This window comes from Schistocerca gregaria, chromosome 4, assembly GCF_023897955.1.
Source record: "Schistocerca gregaria isolate iqSchGreg1 chromosome 4, iqSchGreg1.2, whole genome shotgun sequence".
NCBI classification, from domain to species: domain Eukaryota; kingdom Metazoa; phylum Arthropoda; class Insecta; order Orthoptera; family Acrididae; genus Schistocerca; species Schistocerca gregaria.
Window position 1 is genome coordinate 176,631,073 of NC_064923.1, and position 11,798 is coordinate 176,642,870.

An 11,798-nucleotide genomic window follows, 5' to 3' on the forward strand; every position below is an offset into this window, starting at 1 on the left:
CTACCTTCAGATACCAGAAACCAGTTGCCCAGAATCCACAATAGCAAACAAGATGAGTCCATGGGCACAATCAGGAATGATACACTGACCACCTAAAATATTACCTGCACCTGCTTAACAGCATTAAGCATCATGCTTCGCCTGGTCCGCGACCTCATGGCGATTCTACTGTCGTTTTCTTGACATTCTCTAGGTCTTCTTGGATTCTCGTGATGTCTTTCTTTACTTTAGTAGAGTCTGTGACCGTTCTTATTACTAATTTGTGTCTTTTCCCCTCTTCTTCCCGTCTCTTTTTCTCTGACTCTTGTGTATTTCTTCCTGCTTCTTGCACAAATTGCGACGTTTTGTTCGTGATTCTGGTCTGCCAGTCTCACTGATGGTGCGTCTCGTACCAGCAGCGCCTACATTTCGCTCTGGTGCGGTCTCACGTTCACTTTTGTCACCTGACTGCTACACATCGTCGTACTCTGCAGGTTCTACGTACGACATTTCTGCCCAGTCTGCAACTGCGTTTACCTGAGAATCCTGTGTAATATCTGCCTGGTCACCTATAGTAATCTGATGTGGACTCATGGTTTAAAAAAGAAAACAATTATTTTCGCTACTGTGCAACAAACGTGCCTTGCTTCTTCTAGGCGTGCACTCTAATTCTAATCCAAATGAAGTTAAAAACTAGAAATTCCTGTGCTACACAGATTCTACTCTAAATTACGTTTCAGTGACCTACTGATTCCTAGTTCCTGACAACGAAATCAAATAATAGCATGCTTGTCTATACTCACAAACGAAAATCTCAATCTAACTTAACAAATCAGCACAACGCCATTCGCCATCAGAAACAAACAATCAAGTGACACAGAAGTCACAACCAAAATATGGAAACACACACAAACAATAAATAAATATTACTACTATATCTAGGCATCAGCAACGTGAATCTGTTCTACCCTGTGCACTACATTAAACATGGGGAACAGAAACTTCGCTATGCAATACTATCTACGATCTGACGGTCAAGTAACCTGCCATCAATTCAAAATTCTGCACAAGAGACGTCAAACTGAATTACTGCACTAGGCAGTGCGATCAGATGGTCACAGAAGGTGTCATCAATACGATATCCTGGCAGGGTCACCACAATGAAAGTTAACCAGTGGGGCTTACTATATAAAATGATTGAGAACGAAGCAAAATTTACTTTACTGACAACATTTATTTTCCAAAAACAAAGACAGACATAAATTATGCTAAACAAGTTATGATTGAATCCCATAAACAATTAACAGGTGGTTTAAGACCACAGTGGACAAGGATCCTGGGTGGCAGAAGTGAGTCAAGTACTCTGACCCTAAAAATGTAGATAACGTAATCTGAATTGATCTGACGCTGAGCAGACTTTGATTGTTCAAATCAACAGAATTTGTTCTGTACAGGTGCAGCTGAGGGCAATGGCGATTGCGGTCTGTGTACCCTGACACTGCCAGAGCAGCAATACATTACCCTGTTTGCTTCATACAGCGATGTAATTTGCAGCTGGTGAGAAGCATTGGCAGAGGTGAGACGTGAGGTGGCACCTGTTAAATAAATGCAAAACATCTCACAGTCTAGCAATCAGGCAAATGAATTGCAATTTACTCTCTATCAGAGCCCTGAAATAACGGTAGATCTGATTGTGTGACACGCCCGCTCACTGGTTGTACTAAGGACCAATTGGGCTCACTTATATGACTGAGCACACAAGGATACCAAACGCCAATACTGGTAAACCAGAAACGAACAAGTGTGCCCTCAGCAAACGAGTAGTCCAAAACATTCGAAGTCACACAGTACAGTAAGAACTTCACCACAGGCTCCCCAGTCTAAAATACTCGCCAGTGAAGTCAGTCTCAGGAGGGGTCCCAAGCACCAACCACAGATGCCAGAGCATCGATCAGAAGATGCTTCCAGACCAAAGTCCACCACCCAATTGCTTCGCACCTCTTCAGAAAAAATACGTTTTCACGCAAAGTGCACGAACGACACCACCTTCACGCCATCTTGAGCCAATCACAGTGCTCTAGAAGCGCTAATTCTCCCCTCCCACATGATAGCACAAACTTCTGTCGAACCATGGCAAGAGTTAAGACACCTGCATCCCTGAATAAAAGAGACTGCCTATTATAAGCTTCTTTAAGTTTTTGCAGAGGGGGAAGATAGTTTTCTCCAAAGTCGTGTCACTTCCCATGGCAACAAGCAAACAGATACAATCTTAAATATCTTTATCCAAATCGCCTGTGCCTTGGAGCTTGTTCATCCCAGCTATGAAGTGTAATAAAGCTTTTGTCTGTAAGTGTTTCTCAGACGCTGGAGTTTCTTATACAACCAAGGCAGCCAATAGAAGTGTGTCACAGGCCCGTTTGCAGTATTGGCGTACACGAAAACTTGTGAATTTTTATTGCACGTGGCTCTGCACACAAGGCCCAGTTTACTACTCCACTGTGTAGACGCGTCCCTTCAGCCCGTCGCCCCATCTCAGCGTTCAGCTGGGGCCAATGCAGGTATAGCGCCATTATTCAGACCTGTCTCGAAAAGGGGCTGCTCTGTCTGCCCTGTACGGCTGTGGGTCTGTCCAACAATATTTACTAAGGGATGAGCTCGCCATCAATTGCTTCCAACTCTCAAAATGCCATTTCTATAAGATAAGAACCATAAAAATACCTCATGCTTTTAGCGCTCTATCAGGCTCCATCAATATCCGCTCAGACCGTTAACTTTCTAGAGTCCCGCTCAAGGTGCATCAGGTTGTAACAAAATCTTTAATAATTTTCTGTACACGAAAAATAGTTGAGACGGTAACTTGTCCTCTCTTAGTATTCAGGTGAGTGTCTATGGAAACATCAATGGTGTAGCAACTATTATTCTCCTTGACACAGGTGCGAGTGTATTGGTAATGAATGCACAATTTTTCAAGAAAGTAACACAAATAAAAAGACTGCCGATTTTGCGTGACACGAATTTTAAAACTATAGAAGCGTTGGGAAAGAAGACACAAATTATAAAGTATCAGACATAGGTTGAGGTTTTCTTTGAAAAGGATAGCGTTATATGCATGTTCCTATTAATGGAAAACTTATCAATACCAGTGTTACTGGGCCTTGAGTTTTTACAGGACAGAGAGGCTATAATAGAGCACTCCTGGGGAATGTGTGCACTTAAGTACCAGCAGTGATTAATAACATTAAAGCTGAATTGGGTGTCTGGTGTGAGCCTTCCACTGACAGGAGGATTAGACATATCTGTCAGCAAACAAAGGTTGTTGGTGTTAAAGTATCATCACCCACAAAAGTGTCATACTGACTGAAACAATTATACACCCAGTACCATGAGTGACATAGGCACAACAATAGAGGAGAAATTGAAAGGGGCTTTTTGGATTGATGCTTCACAGGCTGGACAATTAATAAAATTGCTATCCACATACCATGAAGTATTTATAGATCCACCAGATATCATAATAGGATATGATTATGATGTGAAACTCTATCCCCATAAGACCTATTGCAGGCCTTCATACTCGGCCCACTGGACAAAAAAATGAATTAATAAAGGAAATCCAAAAATGCAGGACTGGAGAATTATTGAAACATCAAATTCACCATATAGTAGCCCCTTGCTGGCCATAACCAAAGCAGATAAAAGTATAAGTTTAGTTATCGAAGAAAAAGACATCAGCAGGATTATTGTGCCAGTGTGGACGTGGCCTGAAAACCTCGGCAAACAAATTCAGAAGTTGTTTGGCAACAAATATTTGACTTTAAATGAATTACGTTCCTCGCTTTGACAGATCCTATTATCTGGAAAATCTAGACAATATACTGCTTTTGTGTTTGGGGGCCGAAGCTATTTTAATATTTTTTATGGGATCTGAAATTTGAAAACATCTCTCACACTGGCCTGATTTAGCTTCACTGATCGGGATAGTAAAAAACATGCGTATATTAAGGGAATTTTTATGCACTAAGCAGGCTTATCACATTCACACAGTTCAATACTGTTCTATCCTGATTAAATTGAGATTAACTTAAATTCCATAAGGTAGTGAAACAATTTCGAAATCTCAGTGCGACGAAAATTGTCAGTCAATCTCCTGAAAACATTTGTAATAATTATTAACTTTCGGTGATCACATGGGGAAGACCAGAGATCTGCTGGTAAGACCGTGTTAGCCCATTTATTGAAAGTAATAAACTGGATATCTTGAGCATACAAAACGGCAGGTTCGTTCGGTATAAATCAGAGGTTCCCCACTGATCCTGTGCAACACAGTGTAGTAAGCAGACACTGTCAATAACTTACTTTAGTTTAGTTCATGTATTAAATTCCTGTTTATACAGAATCTCATCAAGATGGCAACTAGCTCAACAATACATACATATACATCTTCGTTCTTTCACGGCTAATCAGCAAGATCTCAATCATTCTTTTCATAAGAGAAAACATAGATAGCAGAGAAACTATTCCATGGAGTAAATGCACGCTCCAAGGAATAATAGGGCTTGAAACTACTTTGCATTGATAATCATCGTATATTAAACTTAGGAATCAGTAAGATAAGAAGAGATATTTCGAGATATGTACTGAGTTATATAATTTATAAAATTTCTGAAAATATCACGGAGAGAGACATTCCACTACCAATCCTCTTTTCTTCCCTTTTGCTTCACTATTAGTGTTCGTATGTTTATAGAAGACTTAGATAATCTACTAGGACCTCAGCTACTATCAGGTCACAACATATGGGGATGGCCTTTTGCCAGCGACAGATACCTGGGAAGAAACCTTGAAATAATACAGAACGTTCCGGATGAGTTTCTACCAAGAGGAGTAACTGTAAATTTATTAAAATCCAAGTTTACTCGACAGGAAATAAGACTCTTAGGTCATATTCATTGCTTAAAGGGATAAGACCAGATCCAAGCAAAATGGAGGCAATTGTGAATTTTCCGTAGCCACGGACAAAAAACAACTCAAAAATTTCATTGGGTTAGCATAATGTTTCGAAGATTTCTGACGACTTAGCAGCTTAACAGACAAGCGTTGCTGAGCATGTTAAAGAAAAATGTACAATGGTGCTGGACATCGCAGTGCAAGGAAGATTTTGACAACATCAAGGAGGCATTTGTTAATGCACCGATTCTCCATGAGCTAGCTACGTCAAAGGATTTCTTCATTGCATCAGACGCCTGAAATTATAGAATTGAGGCATGCCTGTTTCAAACTGAACAGATAGAATATAAACTGGAAGTCAAAATGATCGGGTTTTCCGGTAGGGTACTAATCAAACGTGGACGTTTCTACACAGTGACCGAACTTGAGGCACTTGCTGGAGTATTTGTTTTTAAAAGATTCCTTTACAATGTATATCGGAAGCATGTTAATGTCCTGTGTGATCATTAGGCTTTGAGCGTTATGTTAACTTGCAAGTTACTGCATGGAAATTTAGCTCAGTGGACATTAGCTCTACAAGAATATGACTTTGTAATCAGGCACGTTCATGGACCTGATAATGTAGTAGCCAACGCATTATCCAGGCTACTGCATGGTTTACCAAAGTTTGCAGCCTTAGTTGAAAACTCTACAGAATATAACATCTTAGTGGTAAAGGACAAAGCTTATAGAAAAAGATATCTAGTGTTGTGGAAAAAAACTTAAGCAATCCCCAGGAAGTGATCCGATGTGGAAGAACATCAAAGACATATTGCGTCAGCAAAATGACAGTGCTCTCCACCAATATTATCAAATATTATCAATTAAGCAACGATATTCTGTTTTACAAATCACACAATCCTAACAGTAACTGGCGAGTCTGCATTCCATCAACCAGCTTGAAGACCTAATTTGGTTAACACATAGAGCATGGGGACATTAAGGCATTTTGAAATGCGCAATGAAGATTAATGAGCATTGTTACTATCCAAAATTGAAGAAAAAATGCGAGAGCTTATAAGGACCTGTAAGATATTCCAGGAAGTGAAACCGTGCAATGTATGCAGATAAACTGAATTACACCCCATTATTGCACGACACCTGGGACATACCGCAGATATCGCCATTGCAGGAACCCTACCAACTGCTAGAGGGCAAGGGGGGTAAATATATGCTAGCAGTGTATTATTTGTTCGCTAAATATATAAAAATGTATCCACTCCCAACGTCAACTGCCAGCAATATTGGGAACAGGCTAACAAACAATTGTATCAAGTTTGCCAGATGTCCATCTACTGTGTAAACTGATAATGCTACATATTTCACTTGAAGAGAGGTGGAAAGAGCTTATGGAAGAACATACATTTCACGGTTTTCTGACAGGAGTAGTACAGTCGAGAGAACGTTTAGAGAACTTACGCCCACAATAAGCACCTGAATAGTTTTTTGGAAATCTACAATAATCTACCGCACATATCAACCGGTTTTACACCAGATGAACTAATGAACGAACAGAAGACGAAATTTGATTAAAAAAACTTACTAACAAACAGGAATACTGTGTCGTTGAATTGGTATTGCTAAGAGCGCATCCCAAGGCAGCGATAATCAAGGATAAAAACAGAACATGGCAATGATTGTACAAAGTACCATTTAAAATAATCTCAATCCCACACGTCAGTACAGGGGACCTAAAGGGACTGTGTTGTCATGGAGACATTAAGAAATATTTGGATTAGGAAATCACTTTTGTGTCCCTGTAAAGAGAATAATATATCCAGTGGCAATGTACAACTGCACAAACGTAAATATGTAAATAGTAGTTATAGTGAAAATGTGATCATAAGTAATTTCATGAATATACAGGTACTAGTTTGTAAGCTCACATGTCAGTAGTTACACTGTAGTATTCATGAAGTGTAAATCCCATAAGGGGAGAATAATGTTTTTTGATAAAAATTTTAATTATTCTTAAAAGATCATTTACTCGACAGAAGTTAGTGTAAATGGAATCTCAGTAAATGTAAGTTTCTTAATTTTTCTATGTACATTAAAGAAATTGCCAATACACACACACCAAAAAAAGTTTTTCATCAGCCAGATTCCCAGAACTCCAGAAGATAGACGTTGACTGTGGATACTGTATCACAGACACAGTCCCTTCGACTGTTCAGAGATGTCACTAAACCCGCGCAAAGATATAAACAACCATGCATCAACAGCGCCTATTAGACGGAGGGCTTCCGACAGCCAAATCAGTACTAGTCATTCCATCAGGAAGGAGGTACTGGCTCATGTTGTCTTTAGTTCAACCATGCCTAGACGGCCAATACCGCTGTTCGATCACGTCCGCATTGTTACTTTGTGCCAGGAAGGGCTCTCAGCAAGGGAAGTATCCAGGCGTCTTGGAGTGAACCAAAGGGGTGTTGTTCGGACATGTATTATGTGGGGCCGACGTACGCTGCTGGTGATTATGGAAGGCGCCGTAACGGCTGTACGATACGTGAATGCCTCCCTCGACTGATAGTGCAACCATATCGGCAGCATATTGGCGAGGCATTCGTCTTCATGGACGACAATTCACGCAACCATAGTGCACATCTTGTGAATAGCTTCTTTCAGAATAACGACAAAGCTCGACTAGAGTGGTCAGAATGTTCTCCAGACATGAACCCTATCGAATACGCCTTGGATGCATTGAAAATTGCTCGACGATGTGACCCACCAATCATTCTGAGGGATCTACTCCGAATCGCCTTGAGGAGTGGGACAATCTGGACCAACAGTGCCATGATGAAGTTGTGGGCAGTATGCCACGACGAATACAGGGGTGCATCAGTGCATATATTCGTGTAGTACGCAAAGAAATATGAATGTTTTAGTTGAACCACTTTTTCCGCTTTGTGATAGATTCCGCTGTAATATTCACAAACGTATAGGTACATGGTATCACGTAACATTCTCCCAGTGCCGACAGTATTGCTTCGTGATACGTTCTCAGAAATTATAAGTTCACAAACATACCTGTATCACATTAGAACAACCGAAATAAAATGTTTAAACGTACCTACGTTCTGTATTTTAATTTAAAAAAAAACCTACCTGTTCGCCTAAAATTGTGAGCCATATGTTTGTGGCCATTACCAAGCGAAAAAAGTGGTTCAACTAAAACATTGATATTTCTGTACGTACTACACGAATATGTAATAAAAAATGGGTGTTCCTATTTTTAAAGAAGTTGATATCCGTTTGACCTACGGCAGCGGGCCTACCATAGCGCCATCTGGTTTCCCCCTTCAAGCCAGACGAGTTTCGTTCTTTGTAGTTTTTTTGTTTGACGCTTATTTGGTGAGATACTTGGCTCAGTCACTATCAATGGACCACCCAGTATATATACGAGGATAAATGAGTCATGAATGTTTCTATGAACCACACTTATGTAAACGCACACACATTACGGATGTCAGTTGCATGTTAGTTCGCGTGTTTGTCTGTATCCGCATCTGCTCTGTTTGGAGCAATTTATTTTTTGTGTACCGTTTTGGGTACGTTGTCCTTACACAATTATCTTTGCTATTTGCTCTCGTGAGATTTTCTCTTGTTAGGTGAACCTAACACGAACGTCTGTACCATAACTTGGTAATAATTCTAACAAGAATACTAATGAACGAGTATAAATGAACATATGTAAAATGTGTGCGATCAAATATGGAAATGTGTTGGTATCTACACAGTTCAGTTATGATACTATGGTCAGAACAATGCAGAGGATTCCAGTATTCATCCTGTCATTTTTTTGGCAGTATTTGATCTTTGATGTCATTTTATTACAATATGGATCAATATGAACATGAACAAAAATCATGACCTTGTAAACCGTCAGTTGTATAGAAGATTGTCTGCTGTGTGGTTTATGAAACACTAGCAGTAATCAGGACAGTGAAGTATGTCTCACAAGAACTGTGAAAGATCTAGTGGACTCGTGAAAAACTCTGTTTTTAAGGAAACTGATGAACAGTGATTACAGCTGTATCAGTGAAAATATGAAGGCAAATAGAGTGTTAATGTTAGCAGCAACGACATGGACGTTGGAAAACTGTTAACAGTATAAAAATGTATATAAAATTCCAGGGCCAGCCGAGGTGGCCGAGTGGTTCTAGGCGCTACATTCTGGAACCGAGCAATCGCTACGGTCGCAGGTTCGAATCCTGTCTCGGCCATGGATGTTTGTGATGTCCTTAGGTTAGTTAGGTTTAAGTAGTTCTAAGTTCTAACGGACTGATGACCACAGCAGTTAAGTCCCATAGTGCTCAGAGCCATAAAATTGCAGACATCAAATAAAATTGTTATGAGTCATCTTCACATATCAAATGTTATGAGACAGACTGCCGCTCAGCAACAACATAATGCAACGCTTGCTAGGCAGCGCCTTGCACAAAAGTTTGCATACTGCATAAAATAAATAAAGAACATGAGGGACACTAGACTGAAAATCGGTGAATGTCGCACATGCGCATAACTAATTAAAGTTGACAACGAATCACTACATTCAAACAAACAGTGTTAAGATGCAAATCATGGTCCGAAAATAAACAGTCCATGTGAATGAAAGTGAACTTGAAACAATCACTTCTTCCACAGGATGAATTTAATAATTAGCTTGTTACTGATACCCCTTTTCGACATTTCATGTACCCACCTTGTACAAGAGGGACGTAGAACGAGGGAAGCAAGACCTGTTGCAGTAATGCTTCCAGATGGCAAACAGATCCAGACCAGGCTGTGGTCGACGGTAGCCAACGCTCCATCAGCGCGGCCAGGGGCGTTCCATCAGCGGTATCCACATGCTTTCGACCCAGCGGCTCGACGTGGGGGCGGCTACACGACGTCGTCAGGCAATGGTCATATGAACTTTTGTTATTTTGATCTACATAAACTTTTAATTTTTATGTTATATGTTATTGAAAGAATCTTTTGACCTCTGATACAACTAAATGCAAACATTAATACTTGTGTTCAAATAATTTTCTGATATAATCATGTTAAGCCGATGCATAAGAGTAAGTAACTGTATTTTCTTGAGGCTCTTGGACGGTTTTATTCCTGGTTTCCCGGCTCCAGTGAACCCAAATGGGGAGAGATGAGCTAATCCGGGATGTCTCCACAGCATTTTCTAAGATTTTACAGTTACTTATAACTAGTTCTTTTTTTCAGTCCAAGGGGCAATATAATATCCACACCTATGTTTTATTCAAAATAATATTCATGAAAGCGTTGTATGTGGAAAGTGACTGAACTTTGATCCTATTCTCATAATGCTAATAAAAAGGATTTCATCATTAATAAAATAATAAATAATTATTGTCACTGATATAATTTAATATTTAGCAAAAACTGTATTTCAGACAAATTCATGAAAAAAGATAATGAAAATCTTAATCATTTGTGATGTATGATTTTGTATAAAACTCCTTTTTTTTCTTGTTCGAACTATTGCACTCATAGATCCTTTACTATATGGTTATATGATAGCGGAACAAACACTGGTAGCAGTTACTTCTGTAAAATATCTGGGAGTATGCGTGCGGAACGATTTGAAGTGGAATGATCATATAAAATTAATTGTTGGTAATGCGGGTACGAGGTTGAGATTCATTGGGAGAGTCCTTAGAAAATGTAGTCCATCAACAAAGGAGGTGGCTTACAAAACACTCGTTCGACCTATACTTGAGTATTGCTCAATAGTGTGGGATCTGTACCAGATCGGGATGACGGAGGAGATAGAGAAAATCCAAAGAAGAGCGGCGCGTTTCGTCACAGGGTTATTTGGTAACCGTGATAGCGTTACGGAGACGTTTAACAAACTCAAGTGGCAAACTCGGCAAGAGAGGCGCTCTGCATCGCGGTGTAGCTTGCTCGCCAGGTTTCGAGAGGGTGCGTTTCTGGATGAGGTACCGACTATATTGCTTCCCCCTACTTATACCTCCCGAGGAGATCACGAATGTAAAATTAGAGAGATTAGAGCGCGCACGGAGGCTTTCAGACAGTCGTTCTTCACGCGAACCATACGAGACTGGAACAGGAAAGAGAGGTAATGACAGTGGCACGTAAAGTTCCCTCCGCCACACACCGTTGGGTGGCTTGCGGAGTATAAATGTAGATGTAGATGTAGAATGTGACTAATGTCTTGTAACACAAAGGTCTGTAGAAAACTGTGCTAATATATTGTTATGTTCTATCCAATATTTGAAAACAGAGTTTATGTGTTATTGAAATAAATCTTCTTTGTTTGGAGTTTTATTTCACTGTAGTTCTCGTCCTCCATAAATGTTAAGTTTTCTGCTCAGCTACCAAAGAGCGCAGCCATTGATCTACAGCACAGTTTATAGTGAATATTAATGTGTCTTGTAATATTGAGAAATATTTTCAAATATTTCTCGATGTTACAAGACACATTAATATTCACAATTATTGTTGCAATTATAACCAACCATATTTAAGTCTGTATAGAAAATCAATTTAAATCTGCCTTTACAATATTTCACTAAGATGGCGAATAACATAAGACACTTATCGATTCTGCTTCAGGCCTTGTTTTACTCGTTATATATATATATATATATATATATATATATATATATATATATATATATATATATATATATATATATATATATATCTGTTGTGTGTGTGTGTGTGTGTTTTAGCCGCCATCTTAGTGAAATAATGCAATGGCACATTTAAATAGATTTTCTATACAGATTTAAATATTGTTGGTTATAATTGTAATAATAATTGTGTTCTAGTGGCTGAGGACCCATTCTGAGGTAATA